Source organism: Ursus arctos, unplaced genomic scaffold, assembly GCF_023065955.2.
Source record: "Ursus arctos isolate Adak ecotype North America unplaced genomic scaffold, UrsArc2.0 scaffold_11, whole genome shotgun sequence".
In the NCBI taxonomy this organism is placed as follows: Eukaryota; Metazoa; Chordata; class Mammalia; order Carnivora; family Ursidae; genus Ursus; species Ursus arctos.
In genome coordinates, this window is record NW_026622775.1 from 48,631,581 (window position 1) to 48,650,045 (window position 18,465).

The 18,465-nt window shown below is 36.1% G+C and overlaps 1 protein-coding gene and 1 non-coding gene across 5 annotated transcripts in view; both read right to left on the reverse strand.

Moving 5' to 3' along the window:
- FSTL5 (follistatin like 5) overlaps positions 1-18,465 on the reverse strand; it is a 701,705-nt gene that overhangs the window by 178,864 nt on the left and 504,376 nt on the right. The gene's annotated exons all lie outside the window — the stretch shown is intronic.
- Positions 15,475-15,583, reverse strand: LOC113255841 (U6 spliceosomal RNA). The gene has a single exon (XR_003316463.1). It is a non-coding gene; the product is annotated as a U6 spliceosomal RNA (small nuclear RNA).

Genomic DNA, 18,465 nt, shown 5'->3' on the forward strand with positions numbered 1-18,465 from the left:
GCCATCTGGCTCTAGAGTCCAAGTTCCATGAGTCCATGCTTTAAAGGGGCGCCTGGGTGGCTCAGTCCGTTAAGCTTCCAACTTGATTTCAGCTTAGGTCATGATCTCAGGATCCTGAGATCAAGCCCTGCATTGAGCCCTGCATTGGACTCCAGCACAGCGTCTGCTTGTCCCTCTCCCTTCCCCCACTTGCACTCTCTCTCACTCTCAAATAAAAAAATAAAATCTTAAAAAAAAAAAAAAGGGAAAGTCCATGCTTTATGGATACAGGCATAAATATGGATGAATCCCCAAACACAATGGCAAATATATATGTAAAATACAGTATGACTCAATTTATATAAAATTCAAACTTGCAAAAATAAACTATATTTTAGGTATATATCATATATAAAAAAACAGCAAAGAACTACTTAACATATAACTCATGATAAGAGTTATATCTACAGAAAAAGAAGGAGACTATAATAGGAGGAGCCAATTATAGGGAGGAGCCTATAATAGGGAGGGGCTTCAAATTTGTTGTTAACGTTGTATTTTTTTAAATGGTTATTGAGTTCATAATTACCGGGGCATTATTTTACTTTAAGTTATATACACCCTTGGGTATGTGTAATATTAAAATATAAAATAACCAATTCAATAAAAAATTCTACTAGAACTTAAATCGTGAACTTCAAAATATATAGCTTCCCCTATGTATTTGCAGAAAGTTCCATGTCTCTTTCTTATTTACTCTAAATAGACTAGAATTTTTACTTCTCAAAATTTTAATGGAAAAAATAAACATTTAGATGCTAAACTATATTCTGGCATGTTCCAAAAGAGAACCAATCTTTATTTTGGTTTCATCAAAAATATTAATAACATAATACCCAAAGTTATGTGGGATCCTGGTGATTTTGATATAATTAGTGAATTAATAATGTATATTATAAAGTTCTGGCTCCATCTTAGAATAGAAAAATGGAAAAGAGTGTCACATCTATCCAAACAACAAGAAGCTGAGCAATCTGTAAAATCATACTGTGTTCTTGAACCCATCAGAGTGCTGACTTCAAAGGTACCAACTAGAGTAAAATCTGATTAAGCTGGAGTGAACCTCCAGAAAGAGACAAGGCACAGGCAATCATCCACCTAAACCCCAGCACTGGAAGAAGACAAGGCTGCCATACAGACAGGTGTTTAAAAAAAATGATTTTTAATGGATTGCTAAAAGCTGAACATACATAGTTGTGAGTATAGACCCATGGGAGCACAAACACTTGCAGCCTCTTCTCCCTGGACCTCACTACTTGCTCATGAAAAAGACTGGAGGGTGGTAGAGATCAGGGAAAGCATCCCTCAAAATGTAGTTCTAAGTTGTGTAACATAATGTAGTTCCGCTGCTGAGGAAAAAATCAGCAATTCTTGCCTGGAGTCTTCTCCCCAGTGGGATAAAGTTTTAAACTGCTGAAGAAAGGCAGCAAATCCTGTCCTTTTCAGTGGGTGAAAACTTACTAGTTTGGGAAAGGGAGAAAGGCCAGAAATATTCCTACTTCCAGAAAATTAAAGATCCCTTGCCACTGGGGGAAGGGAGGATCACTGAGAAAACTCCACTCAAAAGACTCAGAGACACATGAACAACCTCAAGCTAAGGTTGAATGAGAAAAAAAATATAGAATTCTTTCTTGCTCCTCACCACCTAGGCTACCAAGAACCAGGAAAAAAACAACGCAATAGCTGAATACCACTAATGGAGGGACAAGAGCATGGAGAGACAACTTCTCTGAGGCACAAGCTCGCAGGAAATATCGAAAACTGAGGGTGGACTAAATACAATCAAGAATTTTCTCAGATCATCAGTCTGGCTCTCACCCTAACCAAAAGGTGCCACTAGGCCTTGAAGCTGGTGGTGCGTTGAAGGTAATCATAGCAACCAACAAAACTGAAACATGGCTCAACTCCTCAATGGAGGCTTAGCAGAGAAAGAGTCATGCCTATTTCCAGTCATAAATACTATTTACCTTGGTCTATACTAGCCCACACAGAACTATGTGGATTTCAACTAAAAATTATGAGGCACACAAAATTGAAAGGAAAAATAATCTGCTGTTGAGAGACAAAACAATCAATAGAACTAATCTCAAATATAAATCTATTGTTAGGAAAATCAGATAGGGGATAAAATAACTATGATTAATATGTCACAGGCTCTAGTGGAAAAACTTGAAGACATTTGTGAATAGATGGGTAATTTCAGCAGAGAAATAGAAGCAATAAGAAAGTGTCAAAGGACATGCTGGAAATAAATTTAAACACAAACTAGTAACAGAGATGAAGAGTGCTTTTGACAGGCTCATCAGTATGCCTGACACATCCAAAGAAAGACTCCGTGAACTTCAATTTAGGTCAAAAGACACGACTCAAATGGAAACACACACAAGAAATTAGTGAAATAAAAAGGGGAGAGAGAGAGAGAGAGAGAACTGAGCATCCAAGAGATATAGACCAATATCAGTCTAAAGTATGTGTAATGGGAATACTAGAAGGAAAAAAAAAAAAGAGGGAGAATGGAGAGAAAAATCCTGGCAAATGAATAGTCAGGAATTTTCCAAAAATAACAAATTAAAAAAACAACCTAGAAATATATTGATATTGCTGAAGACCAAAAATAAGGAGAAATGTTAAAGGTGGTCAGGAAAAAAATGTATATAATCATCTTTAAGAAATGGAAACGCTCTGAGATTTTTGAGACCAGGTATAACCAGATTAAAAGTATCAACTATCTGGTGAAAAAAATTTTTTTTTGTATAATGTAGAGGAGTGAATGATCAACCAGAGAGGTTAAGAAAAATCAGAGAAATGAGGTAACAATATGGATTCTTCAACATAAAATGAGAGAACTTCTCTTTGCCTGACCAAGGAAAGTTGGACCACTCAGTCATGTATAACTTCGCAAATATCAATAAATCAATTAATTGTATGAGTGTATATAAATAAAAAACACATACAATCTTAACAGAAAATGATGCTATTTAAATTATAAAACTAATGATCTCTTGGTATTTGTACCTAAATAATATTCATTTCTAATCATTTACTTGCCAATACCATTCACTTCTTACTTTCAATGTAATTATCTTCCTAATATCTTCTTGGGTTGATTTTAATATTCAGTTAAATTGCATTTAATATTCATTGATAGATATTTTAAATTTCTTGGATTAAATCAGCAAATAATGTTATGCAAAAATCCACTTAGCATTATTTCCATGAATCATCAGTCTTGAATCAGAAGAACTCTGGGAACCAGAAGAAAGCAAGCACGTGATTCAAAAACCAATCAAGAGGCAGAAACCACACAATAATTTGAGCATGGAAATTTCAATTAGAAATTCCTAAGTGTAACAGTGAATTAGAGTAATGGGTGATTATCTACTAGGAGTAAAGGGTACTCTGAACAATATGGGAATAACAGATATAGGAGTAACCATTGCTCCAAGAGTTGAGATAGTAAGCCTAAGGAAGAGACTCCTCTCTTGCATTGTTGACACCTAGACCTCTCTGTAGAGGGTGGGGATGCCTATGGCTCATTAGAGAGTAGAAAAATTCACTGAGGCTGTGAAGCTTCTACAGGAGAAAATGTTCATAGGAGGTACCCTGCTGGAACCCCCTACTGAAAAGCCACTTAACGGTGTTGCTGGAGAAATCTGCCCATTGGGAACTACCATGAGCTGCTATAAATCACAACTTTTAGAGCCAAGGGACTAAGCCAGGAGTTGCATGAAGCTAGGCACTAAGAAATTTGCACATAGTACATGAGTCTGCCAAGAAATACACACCAAAACTTGGAAGAGAAACCTTCCTACTCTAGTGTTCTTCTAGTCTTCCCTACTAACAAAGCATGCCATCTGCCACAGGAGCAATGTTTACACATATATTATTGCAGAACTGTCATTTAAGGGTGATGAGAGAGGAGAGACAATGCATCAATAACTAGTCCATCAATTTTCTCAAGAAAAATGCCAAATTAGGAAAACAAATGGTCAGCTGTCTGGCCTACTGCAAGCCACATGTTTTGCACTACACACACTTTCTATCCTAATCATTCATGAATAAGGGGAAGAGAGGAGATAACATACAGAGAATAAATTCAAAAGTATCCCAGAGCTAGTGACATTATTATTTTCAATTTGTGAAAACTTATCAAGCTATAAATTTGTGGTTTATGCACTTGTCTGTAACATTTTTTCATATTTTAATAAAAATGTTTAAAATACAATATCCACATTGTAAAGTTTAATTTCTGGTTATTAGTACCTGTACATAGCACTCCATAGAATCCATATACTTAGCCTTATTGACACGTATTTCTCTCTTTTGTAAGTGCCTATTTAATTGCAATGTTCTGAATTGAAAATAATTTTATTTCCAGGCCCTAAATAAAGGTTTGTTGAAAAAGAACTGAAGAATGAATTTAATTTGGAAGTAAAGACTTGTCAGTCATTCAAAACAGGTTTTTTCTGTGACTTCTTTTATGTTTCCCATTTTTCCTCTAAATGAAGATGACCCATTATATATCAAGAAGCTGCTGCTGATTCATTATTTTATGGTAAAAACCAAATGACCCCCATTTCATTCACTAAGTTCTTGCCCTTCAGTGAAATTTACTAGTTGGAGACCCAACTCTCCCTCAAAACTGAAAATTAAATTGTCTGTTTTTCAGTGGAAAATCATTCCACTTCTTAGAAGGTAGGTCATTTTAACAGTGTTGTTAACATAAGAATCCCCTTTTGTGGTAGACCGATTTCATTGATGGTCTCAATTAATGGCTTTTCTAAGTAACGTCCTCTGCTAACTTTCTAGTCTTCTCCTCTTTGACTATGAGTTTTGCTGTGTCAGTTACTCTGGCTAAGTGATGTTAGCAAATGTGACGTAAGCAGAGGCAGTGAAGAAAGGAAAGTGCATTTCTGCTTGCCCTGTTCCATGCCCTGTCCTGCTTTCTCTTGGATCCTTGCCATCAACAAGAGCAGAAACTGAGATTAAAGGAGGGCACATATTGCATGGTGCGCTGGGTGTTATACGCAAGTAATAAATCATGGAACTTTACATCAAAATCTAGGGATGTACTGTATGGTGACTAACATAATATAATAAAAAAATTATTATTAAAAAAAAAAAAAGAAACTGAGATTAGCCTGCTAGAAAGAGAGAGACCACATAGAGTAGAGCTAAATCATCCCAACTGAGGCCATTCAAGACTAAGCAGTTCTTAGCTTACACACAAATTTATTACACAGGAGTGAGAAAATTTAGGAAGGCCTGTGTAGTTCAACCCAGATCAGCCGGACTTCCAGGCCAACCCAAAACCTTGCAAGGAATAATGAATAGTCATGATTTTAAGCCATTAAATTTTGGAATAATGTGTCACGTAGCAATGTTCATTTAGTGTAACTTTTTACCTCTGGCTGAAGTTTTCTCTTGATTGGTTTTTTTTTTTTAAGATTTTATTTATTTATTTGACAGAGATAGAGAGATAGAGACAGCCAGCGAGAGAGGGAACACAAGCAGGGGGAGTGGGAGAGGAAGAAGCAGGCCTCCAGCAGAGGAGCCTGATGTGGGGCTGGATCCCATAACGCCAGGATCACGCCCTGAGCCGAAGGCAGACGCTTAACGACTGCACCACCCAGGTGCCCCTGTTTTTTTTAGTTATTAGAATTTTGTTTTTTTTTTCTTAAGAAATAATGTTCATAACACGTCACTGGAGTTACTGCATGGGCAAACTGAATAATAACCATAAAGCCACACTGAGATTTTCATATGAAGTGGTCACTTGGGTTTCTCAATAGCTAGAGAGCATTTTTCTTCATATCAGCAATGAGAGACTATAAATCTAAATTGCATTACAACCAAAACGCAGAATATTATATACAATGAACTTTAAAGTTACTTAGGATGACTTAAGAGCTTAAATTTAAAATCTACAAATGTTGAGTCTGCTAAATAATATAATTGATGACAAATTAAATTAATTAATTAAATATACAATAGTAATGTTCTGATTTCATTAAGAAAGTTTGCAAGTTTTAAATTAAAAAAATTGTTTTTAAAATCATTTGGTCTGGGTGGCTCAGTCGGTTAGCATCTGCCTTCGGCTCAGGTCATGATCTCAGGGACCTGGGATCAGCCCCATATAGGGCTCCCTGCTCAGTGGGGAGTTAGCTTCTCCCTCTGCCCCTCCCCCTGCTTTGTGCTCTTTCTCCCTATATCTCTCTCAAATAAATAAATAAAATCTTTTTAAAAAAGGAAGAAAAACTAAAATCATTTGGAAATCTTTTACAATATTAAGGTGATAATTCAATAAATGTAGACTTTCTGTTTCCTTATGTGTGAACTAACCCCCAGGATTTTATTAAGTAATGTAGTATGACTATCAGTGAGGCAGTAATGCTGAATAGCTGCACAAAATCAAGCAGTCTTATGTTCTGAATCATTCTGAAAACTTGGGGAAAGAACCTTATGATTTCATGATTAGTTAAGAAATACTGTGTATATGAGACATTGATTACTGAATCTTTCTTCTGTGTGCACTAGGATGACACCACTGTTACTGGCTCAGCTGTCCTTGATAAGTTAAGAGAGAACGGGAAGTACTGTTCCGCTAATTGCACACACCACTGCTAAAACATTGATCCTATTCGAAAACAAGGACTCTTTTTTATATTAATGTTGTCTGTCTGTTTCCGAGATAAGAATAAATAAGACTTTAAAAAATGAAGAGCATTAAATACCTTCTCTAAGACAAGTCATTTTTTTCCAGAAATGTTTATTGGGTAGTTCCTCTTTACCAGCCACTTTGAATCTCAGGCAAAGACTGCCTAGCTGTCTTTGCAGATGTCCTGTGGGAAGGGATAATTTCCTTTTAACTAATCACAAAGAAAAAGATATAATCGGTATTGAGGACCTGAATAAAGATGGTTCTTTATCCTACTTCTAATCTTTAAAAAAATTTTCAACTCTCCAATTCAATGTATGCTTATGTAGAACAAAGATGTTTACAGAATTTATAAGATTTGATTATTTATCACCTTGAAATGTTTATTTTTCTTTCTACTTATTCTTTCTGCTTTCTTCAGCTTTGTTGGATGATATTTTATATCCACACATGCATACTTTTCCCACCAAAGCTGTGCTTCTTAGAGAAGCCTTGTGGTTGCTTTTGTTAACAACACTTTAATTCTAATTATTTACTTAAGTCATCAAATTTTTGAAAAATCAAAACTTGGATTTGAAATCCAGCTTTGTCACAGACTGGTTTTAAGAAACTGGAGAAAGTTGTTTCTTCTCTCCAATTTTCATTTTCTAAATATGAAGAATGGGAATGACAACATTTGCTCACTTTATCTCACAAGCAGATATAAGGAGAAAATGAAAATGAAATGATGTTTTGGAAAGCACTTTGTAAATCACAATAAAACGTGAGACCATAATCCTCTGAATAATAAGGAAATTAGTAGTTTGTATATTGACACATCTAACTTTGCATGCATTGCAGGTTTCCAAATGGGAGATAAACTTGTTAAAGTAACAAGGAATAAACCTTATAATTATTTCTAACAGTTCATTCTAACATCAACCATCAGTATATTTTTCACTAAGTAGGTAAAATTAAGATGTTCTGAAGTTCTTTCATAAGTGAAGCTGTATATTTTTGCTTCTGTTCAGAGGGACTGCTTCTCTAACGGTTTCTTTTCTTTGGACTACACAGGCTCAGATATTTTCATTGTTCAGATGATAGTTTCACATTTAGAGAAAAATAGGAAAGAGAAGAGGAACTGGAAATAAAGCTGTCCTTCCTCATTTGGAAATTTTCTACACAGTTCTAAAATTATCAAAAAAGAAAAAGGCAAAAGTCATTTGAGACTATGAATCTCAAATAATTAGTACATCTCTTTTAAAAAACATTTTACACTGGGGCGCCTGGGTGGCTCAGTCGTTAAGCCTCTGCCTTCGGCTCAGGGCATGATCCCAGAGTGCTGGAATTGAGCCCCGCATTGGGCTCCCTGCTCCACTGGGAGCCTGCTTCTTCCTCTCCCACTCCCCCTGCTTGTGTTCCCTCTCTCGCTGGCTGTCTCTCTCTCTCTGTCGAATAAATAAATAAAATCTTTAAAAAAAAAAAAAAAAAAAAACAACAACAAAACATTTTACACCTAGGGGCACCTGGATGGCTCAGTCGGTTAAGCGTCGGACTCTTGGTTTCCACTCAGGTCTTGGTCTCTTAATTCTTAATTTTTAGTATAATTGCTATTAGCTTTAAATTTTGTGTGACTACTTTTAATGATTGATCTCCATAGTCTTACCCATGAAGGTAGATAGTGCATAGTTGACTGCATGTCTTCAGCATATAGTGCAGTGCCTGGCATATAGGAAGTGTGCAATGGGCATTTGAATGTGTTAATAAAAAAAATAGTAATTTCTCTTTTTTAAATTTCCCAGGCATCTATTTGGAAAATTACTTATTATAAATAACATTTAAAAATATATCATGCTGAAGACAAGTTTATTTTACCTTCGACTAGATTTTTTATTAAGTGATAGATCATTAATTGTTGCCATTTAGATTTATCAGATCGTGTTATGCTGTAGCATTCCAGTTTCACAACCAACAAATATTCTTAAACCTTAAATTATTGATTTCCTTGGATTCCATGGCAAATATTTTATTTAAAGATGGTTATCAAAACTACATTCAATCCTGATATATCATGGGGTTAGTTTGCTGGATTATATCAGTTCAAGTTGTTGAGAACTTGAATGGCTTAATATTTTTTCCCTACTACGAGCTAATACATAAGCCTGCTCTACTTTGAAAATGCTGGCAGAAGACATGAGATTCCCGGGTCAGAGACAAAGGTCCTTCTCACTGGTGGTGCAGCAAGCAGCATGAGCTTCACACTTGCATCGGTTTCCCTTGCCCTCTCAGCCTTACAGGAGCAATGCAGAGCAGCCTGGGTCAATGCTACAGAGAGTAAGCAAACCTGAACTCTGGAGGGAGACACTATTTCTGTTTTCAAAGACTGTATACTACACAAATACCCTTACACATACAGCCCAGAGCAAAAACCCTAAGTGCCTCTGTTCACAAGACATGCAAAAATATTAGGGACTCATGGAAACCTGTTTTCTAATGTACTCTTCTCATATTAATGTAGATCTCGCAGTTGATACTTTGAATAATCATTTTGTTGATGTTATCAGAGCAATATATGTATGTGTCAGTTAGAACATTTTTATTTCAATGGGTAAACTTGAGCCCACTAAATATTACACCAATTAAGAAGTGTACTGGCTTGTTGAAACTCTTCTTGCTAATAACAGATAACAATATGTAATCTTAAGAAGTGGAATGTTGGCTTTCCTTCTTTTGGATTACATTTCTAGAGTCAATCATGTTGCACATTTGTCAAGTGCTCTGTTGAATGTGTAGGACTTACATATGCTCTAATCATAGAACTACAGTTTTATTATAGAATGCTTAAGCTGGCAGCAGTGATAAAGATGATTTAGAGGTGTTCATCATGTGTAACATCAAAAAGCAGTTAGATCTCTTTTCCTTTCCCAACACGTGCTATCGGCCTCAGAAGAAAACTGATTCTATCCCAGTTTCAGCCCAATTTTGCTCTAAATTTGAGAAACTTGAGGTGATTGCATGACTGAGGTCAGTAAATGCAATCCAGGTTTCCCAAATCTAGTACAGGACTGCTTTAAACAAGAGAGTGGGGAGGATCATTTCAGTGGGGACAGCACATTGCTCGTGCCGTGGAAACCTAAATTAGAAATCAAATGGTAAGGGGTTGAAATTGAAGATGAAGGCTCTGCCACAAATTTCATTCTTGAAATGATAAGGCAGCTTGCTTTCATCTTTATATGGAATTACTAACTTAAATCAATTTCTTCTGTAATTTATTTCATTTATATTTTGATTGTGGATGAACTTTCTCTGCAGAGATTTTCATGTGCCGTAGTTTCTACATGGTAATTTCAGGTTCAAATATAATAAACAGTTGACTATGCCTGTCTTCCATTTTCTATAGCCTCTTTTCTCATTCATAAGACCAAATAGCCATCAAAATTAAATTTTAAGTTTATGTAAGAAATATATAAAATTACTTGTAAGATAACTCAATTCAGCATATTTTTTCTATCAATGAATAAATGGACACAGATGATCTGAAAAATTTGCCCAAGGTGATAGAGTAAGTGAGATCGAGAGATAAAAAAAATATATAAATAAACTTTCTATATCAGTCAATTATTTAATTCATCACCTAAGGTTTTCTTTGTAATTTAATCATTTATACTCTATCAAGAAAATTGAGATATCTTTTTTTTTTATTTTTTCTTTATGCCCTTGCCTGGCACATAACATATGATAGCCATTATAACCAATCCTCTAAGCGAGGACCATATGCTGGACTAGAAGGAAAATATAGACCAATTGCATCATGTGTGGCATCAGTGGGATAATAGGTCCCAGGTAAGAGCTGGGGGCTGCTCAAAATGCTGACTGAAAACAATGCTTTGCACCAGAGATGCCATGATGGCCAGGTAGGGTAGGTTTTTAGCTATTGATGAAGAAACAGCAGAAACACCTCCAGGTCAAATTATGAGAGCAGAGGCTATAGAGGGGATAGAGAAAATGGAGAAGTGGTATCCAGAATTCTTGGGGATACCATGTCCATTCTAAGATGCCTGTAAAGCTAGGTAGGGAAGTGAGGTCACACACAGGCCACAACTCCGACGTGAGTGTGAAGACATTCGGATTGGTCTCAATAGTTAATATGTGGTATGGTGTGCCTTTCTATCAAGGTGTGGATTCCAGGGGGCTCCTGGGTGGCACAGCGGTTAAGCGTCTGCCTTCGGCTCAGGGCGTAATCCCGGCGTTACGGGATCGAGCCCCACATCAGGCTCCTCTGCTATGAGCCTGCTTCTTCCTCTCCCACTCCCCCTGCTTGTGTTCCCTCTCTCGCTGGCTGTCTCTGTCTCTGTCGAATAAATAAATAAAATCTTTAAAAAAAAAAAAAAAAAGGTGTGGATTCCATGAGGGTAGGGAGTGTATCTTTTTCTTTTTTTTAAGGATTTATTTATTTATTTGAGAAAGAGAGAGAGCACGTGCAAGTAGGGGGAGGGGCAGAGAGACAGAATCTTCAAGCAGACTCCCCACTGAGTGCAGAGCCCAATGCACAGCTCCATCTCACAACCCAGGAGATCATGACCTGAGCCAGATGCTCAACCAACTGAGCTATCCAGGCACCCTCGGGATCGCGTCTTCTTTAAAAGCAATGGTCTTAGGTCAGATTTCCCCAGGAATACACTCTGAAGCTCCTTTAGGAATGTTCTCAGGAGCAATACCTGTGAGAGTGTGAGGGAAACAGCATGATCACCCCATCCGGCTTCTCCTCCTGTGCCCTCCACAAGTCACCTCCCAGCTTACATTCCCCCACCCCTTCACATACCCTCCTCCATCCCCTTTTAATATCCTCCATCTGCCCGCCTAACCTGCCTGAGTTCATCTCCCTCCTCCTGCCCCGTCTGTGTGTCCTTCCCTCTCCCTGGTGGCCCACCCCATAAAAAAAGTTGTTTAGCTGCCTATATCCAGATAATTCTCCTTTCTGGTCCCAGCCTCTGTTGTCCCCTACCTTGTCACTTTACCAGGTGGGCCAGTTTGACTTAATCTTTGTCCTCCTTGCAAAAAAATATTAACTCTTTTGAATTCAAGCCATTGAATTCTATCCATTGTAAATATTTATGAAACACCCATTAGGGAATATACAGTATTCAAGGTCCTATGTATATAAAAGTGAACCAACTAACCAAAAAAATCACCTGCTATCAAGAAACATAATTACAGTGAGGAGAATAAACAGTAAACACCTGAAAGAGCTAATTTCTGTGTGCAAAATTATATGGAAAAATTAGTCTGGAAAAGTTACTTTGGGTGGAATGGTCATGCAAGGCCTCTCTGTGAGGGCGCACCTTACTAACATAACTATAAACCTGAAAGGGAACCAGCCATGGGAAGGGCCAAAAGAAAAAAAAAAAAAAAAAACAGAGACAGATGCTGAAACTCAAAGCCTCAAAGGCCAGAGCCACTGGAGTTAACTTTGTGAATGTCACAGCACTTACTTTAGCCTGGATGAGTTCATTTGGAGACAAGAGAAGGGCATTAAAGCTGGGACTGCCAAAATCTAGAGGTTGTTAGTGGAGGATGAGTTGGCAAACAAGAAGACTGAGGATCAGTCAGAAGTGCAAAAATATAACCAGCAATGTGTGGGAAGCCAAGAGAGTAAAGAGATTCCTCACATTGTGTGCCTTCAAATAATTAACAACTTGTAACGCAGAACTTCACTTAGTTGGGAAACGTGAGAAGAAAATAAATACAAAATCAAAAAACAAAATACAACTTTAATGTTACTTTAGAATAAAGGAAAAGCAATAAAATAATGTACATAAAAGTAACTTTAAGTTAATAAATTGAAATATTGTATCCATATTTTTAAAAGAAAATATTTTATACCTACTGCTTTCAGGATAATAAATGGCATGTAGTTCAATGGCAATGTAATGAAAGAACAAGGGATTATTTTAAAGTAAAATATAGTCAGTGGCATTTTATAGGGCTAGAAAAGTCAGATTTCTCCATTTTGCCCTTCACCAGAACTCGTGTATGATCAGGATGAATGAATTTGATGCTTGAAAGCCACACTACTATGTTCTACCATTGTGATATTCATTAGCGGGCCCACTGGCAGATTAACATAAACTTGTGATGCGATTTTCTAGATTCTTTTAACAAAGATGAAAAGTCATGTAGTTCACTTGCAGATTGGAAGTTGGGAAGACACAATATCTTTTTAGGGCATTGCTTCAATGAGGACATATAAGGCTATAAAACTTCAGAGGGAATTCCTGCTTCTGAACTGAGAAGCTGGTTAATGGTGTTTAGGGACTGGGGGCTATAAGGAAAGGTGTTGAAGTAGAATCTATAATAAAAGCAAGAATTATATGATGAAGGCAAATCACGTACCTCTTCTTGTCTCAGAATTATCACCTACAGAATGGGAACATTAGTATAACCACCATGTGACAAGATTGAATGATTCCATTTGTAAAATATACTTACAAGTATGCCTGCAACACTGCAATCATAACATAAATATGTACTATTGGTGTTTTGTTCTTTTAATTTAAATAGTTTAACAACCATACCTTAAGATTGAGTGCTGAATTTCAGATAAGCTTGGAGCTAATTAAGGTACTAACAGATCTTTTAACCAAGCCTGAGGAAAACTGTATCTATTGAACTCAAAATATAATCACAGAATTTCTTGGAAGCCAAAACTAATATGCGATGATTCACTAATGCAGCATCTAGTATAATGCTCCCAAACTTAATATGATGGCACTTACATGATTAATGTAAGTGCTCACTAGATGATGACACTGATGATAAAAAAAGAAGACCCAGGGGCAGGAGGACTACAGAGCAGAGTGGGAAAACAGGGACAAACTCCCTCACAACTTCTTTAAGTAGTATCCAGTTTAAGAAAACATAGAGGTGTAAATCCATATGCAAAAAGTTGTGTGTGTGTTTTTTTTTTTTTTTTTAAGATTTTATTTATTTATTTGTTAGAGAGAGAGAGCACAAGCAGGCGGGAGCAGCAGGCAGAGGGAGAAGCAGGTTCCCCACTGGGCAGGAAGCCCAACTTGGGGCTTGATCCCAGGCCCCTGGGATCATGACCTGAGCTGAAAGAAGATGCTTAACCAACTACATATTCATCAACACCTCTTCATCATCTGACGGGTGACATCTCAAAAATGTGGGAGTAAAAGAGAACTTCAACTGAAATGTAGGATTGCAATCAGGTGTCTGTTACTATCTGTTATGGAACCTTAATTAGAGAGATTCATTGAGATAATAGAAACTGTAATCAGTCCACAAAGATGAAGTGATCAGGTAAAATAAATAAGGGAGAGAAGCGTCCTGAATAATTAGGAATCGATATACTCCTTTTTCCAGATTTATACACAAAGGCTACATACTATATATATATATATATATATATATATATATATATATATATATATATAATTATATCTAGGGTAAAAAGATTCTGATTTTTTGCCTCTATAAATATCAAAATCTTTAAACATGAAAAATATTTAAAGAATTATGCAATACTTTTGTTATCTCATAAAATAATTTTTTCACTGTAATCATATCGATCCATGTAGCACAGTTAGAAATGTCAAAATAAGTGACAATGGGATTTAATTACCCGCATTAGATCAAATAAACATTATAACTAAATGGTACAAATATTCTCCATTCGTCAGTGTTTCTTTAGTTACACTATCGGTATATTTCAGTATCATCAACATTTTCCATAATTGTGTTTATATAAACTTCTTACTAGGCTATCATTGCAATACATTTTTAAAAACATAGCACACTTAGCTTCCTTTTGTAAAAATTATTTTTTTAAGCCACCTTTTAAAATTGTTTGAATTCTATCTACTACTCAGCAGTCATATTCTTACTTATCCTGGTAATCTGACTTTTAAAAGAGCAAAAAACTCTCTATTGCTCTTTCTTTTTCTTTTCTTTTTCTTTTTTTACTGTGTATCTTCAGATTTTATTAATTTATTGTTAGAACATGTGGAGAGAGCTATCTAAATACTTTACAAACCTAATCTCATATGTGAAAGTTTATCATCCTCCTTTGATAAAGAAGAAAGAGGCTTCAAATTTCAGTCTAGATCACACATCTAGTTAAAGTCAGAGGAGGACCTCCCATGTCCTATATTGCCTTAGCTCAGTACTCAAATCATGATTAAGAACAAAATGTTACTGGGGCACCTGGGTGGCTCAGTTGATTGGGCAACTGACTCTTGATTTAGGCTCAGGTCCTGTTCCCAGGGTCACGAGATTGAGCCCTGGGTCAGGCTCTGAGCTCGGCGTGGAGTCTGCTTGGGATTTTCTCCCTCTCCCTCTGCCTCTTCCCCTGCTCTCTCCCTCTCAATAAATACATAAAATCTTTAAAATAAAAAAAAAAGAACAGATGCTCCTTTACCAAAGCAGTAATTCCCTTTTTTACTTATTATTTTATAAATATTATAAATGTGGATTGGTATTTCTGAATATTTCTTTTTTTTTTTTTTAAGATTTTATTTATTTATTCGACAGAGATAGAGACAGCCAGCGAGAAAGGGAACACAAGCAGGGGGAGTGGGAGAGGAAGAAGCAGGCTCCTAGCGGAGGAGCCTGATGTGGGGCTCGATCCCGTAATGCTGGGATCACGCCCTGAGCCGAAGGCAGACGCTTAACCGCTGTGCCACCCAGGGGCCCTGATTTCTGAATATTTCTATAATGTGCTTCTTTCAGTTTTTTAATCTAATCTGCTGGGGATAAACCCCAAGGTGGTATTTGTAAAGTTCATGTTGAGATCTCTACATATTCATTACGTCATCCTTGCACAGGAGCCGTGCTAATCTTTCTGTATCATTCCAATTTTAGTATATGTGTTGCTGAAGGGAGCACTCTACATATTCATTACTGTTTAAAATTTATGTAGTTTGCAGGGCAAAGTATACATTAGGAATGCGCATAAACAAGTTTAATTTTAAAAGTTATTACCATCTTAGTTGTTTTTTATTTCTTTAAGATAGGTCACCTGATATTTAAGAAATCAAGTTTGCATTATTACAGTCCAACAATACTCTTAGACTGAATTATTTTGATTTCTGTTTTTGTGAACACTAGACTGTAGCATGTGGCTAGATAACCAGGGACCAGAATGATTTGAGTCACTGCCTATCTAACCATAGTTATATGCATCTTGTGAATTTCTTAATACAGTGTTCACAATCAAGCCTCAAGACTCATTCATGGAACTATCATGACAGGCATAGAAACTTCTCATTCACTTTACAGAGAAAATGCGTGTGCTCTTGTATCTTCTCTCCTCTCTTATTTAAAATATACTCCTTTTTTAAAAAAAATGTAATCTGCAATATCACTTATATCAGAATCTCAATGAGTGATTGTTTAAAAATATAGATTACTTTTTCCAGCCCAACTATTCATTAGATCTTGAAAGGGATAAAGCACTTCACAAAATCTCCCAAAGATGATTTTTAACATATAGTAGCTTTTAAGACCCACTCCATATACTTTTGCCTTTTTGCCTTTCCTAGTGCAAAACAAACAAACAAACAAACAAACACTCCCCTTCATTTCCAGGAAGGAAATAGTTTTCTTATCCATACTATCTCACATTTCTTTTTGTCATTCCTTTTCTAAAATGTACTCCTTTTCTAAAATGTACTCCTAAGATGGCTTAGTCTGTTAAGCATCTGCTTTCAGCTCGGGTCATGATCCCAGGGTCCTGGGATCCAGCCCCTCATCATGCTCCCTGCTCAGCAGGGAGCCTGCTTCTCCCTCTCCCTCTGCCCCCGATTTGTGCTTGCTCTCTCTCTCTCTCTAGTGCTCTCACTCTCAAATAAATAAATAAAATCTTAAAACAAAAAATAAAAAAATTTAAAAATTTAAATGCCCTCTTTAATCTCCAGAATGCTTAAAAGCCCTAATTTATTGGCTTATGCAATGTTCATGTCAAGCCCTTTTTTATCGTGGCATTATCTGATCTAGAAGCAAAAGTTAAAAATTAGCCAAAAGAGTCAGTTATCCAAGTGAGATATTAGGAAGTTTGTTAGCACTTCTTCCTCCACTTTCTTTGTTTATCCACCTAAAATGCTTACATGAGGTCTAAAGTGCAACAACCTTCACAAAGGAAGGCACAGAATGAGGAATGAGGAAGCCTGGTTCCTGATGCCATAGCTGATCAATCATTCCAACTCCAAGCCTCCTTTCTCTTATGAAAGAAAACACATCCTTATTTATTTAAGACACTGGTTTTTGGGTTTTCAGCTATTTGTAGTCCTATTCAACCCCTAGTTAAGACAATGTGTAATCATGGACAATTTCTACTTTATTTTTAATTGTTTTGATCACAATGTTTTTCAGGCATTTTCATTGCATTATCCTTCCTCCATTTTCTCAGATACTCTGTTAATATCAAAATTAACCCCTGGAAATTCTAGCTTTGGATACAAATGGATCCTGGATATTAGTGGATGTCATCAAGATCTGGCATTTTGTTGTTTCTATACGTCTATTCTGGTTTTTAATATGATATTTTCATTTTCAGGCTGACTCTATCCACATGATAGCTCCCATAACAAAATTTCTCAAAATGTGACCCCAGGAGTATATCTTTATAAATCTAAGCAGAGCAGAAAGAGCTCAACAGATTGATCAGTTCATCCAAAACCTAGGATTGATGTTGACTGCATGTTTTGATGAATAGAATGAGTTATGTGTGCTCCATCTGGAACTAAGGATGAGGTCAACTTCATCCAAATGCATGGACACAGAGTCATGGAGAGATGGCTATCTAAGAAGATAAAGAAATGCTGAGCAAACAAAATTAAAACACAAACACAACACAACACTTGCCACTTTACTATGACCTTAGTTTTGACTTTTTGTATTTACTTAGAATGCTACAATATATATTTTTTCTTAAATCCCCTGTTTCCAATACTTCAGTGGCATTCTCAGGCCAATTGTTTCTTCCTTTATCTAAGCCCATTTAATAACCTTCTTTTTGAACTATGCTTACGTAGGGGAAACTGAGCAGAACTTTCCACTACTGCCTAAGGCAAGAGAATTTGGAATTTAAATCTATTCATGTAACCTGCCGATTACAGAAAAAAAAAAAAATCCCTCTTCAGAGGAAGAAAAAATAATCCAGAGTGTCCATAACATATTTTTCTTATTAGCCACTATCCAGTGAAAAATTAACCAGATAGGCAAATAGAAAAAGATGATCAAACTCAAGAGAAAAAAAATCTGTCAATAAAAACTGACACTTAGATGACCTAAATATTAAAGTAGGTAAATAAGGACCTTACATAGGATATTATAAATAAGATCAAAGATTCAAAGGAAAATAAGGAATGATAAGAAAAATAATTTCAGCTGAAAGCATATATGTGTGTGTGTGTGTGTGTGTGTGTGTGGATATTATATATGTAATAAAAACTCCAAATAAAAAAAATTAAGAGCTGAAAAGTCAACAAATACAATTAAATAATTAACTATCACTGAATAGAATTAGCATCAGATTGGTAGTGCCTAAGGAAGTGTCAGTAACTTGAATTTATTTAAATAGAAATTATGTTCTCTGAAAAATAAAGAGAAAAAAGCATTAAAGAAAATTTAACAGGGTGCTGGAGACCTGTGGGAAAAAATCAATGTTAAAATAAATGCAATTTTAATAACAACAGAGAAAAGAGAGGAAATATAAATAGAAAAAATATTTATTGGCCCCAAATTTGGAAGACAATATCAACTTATAA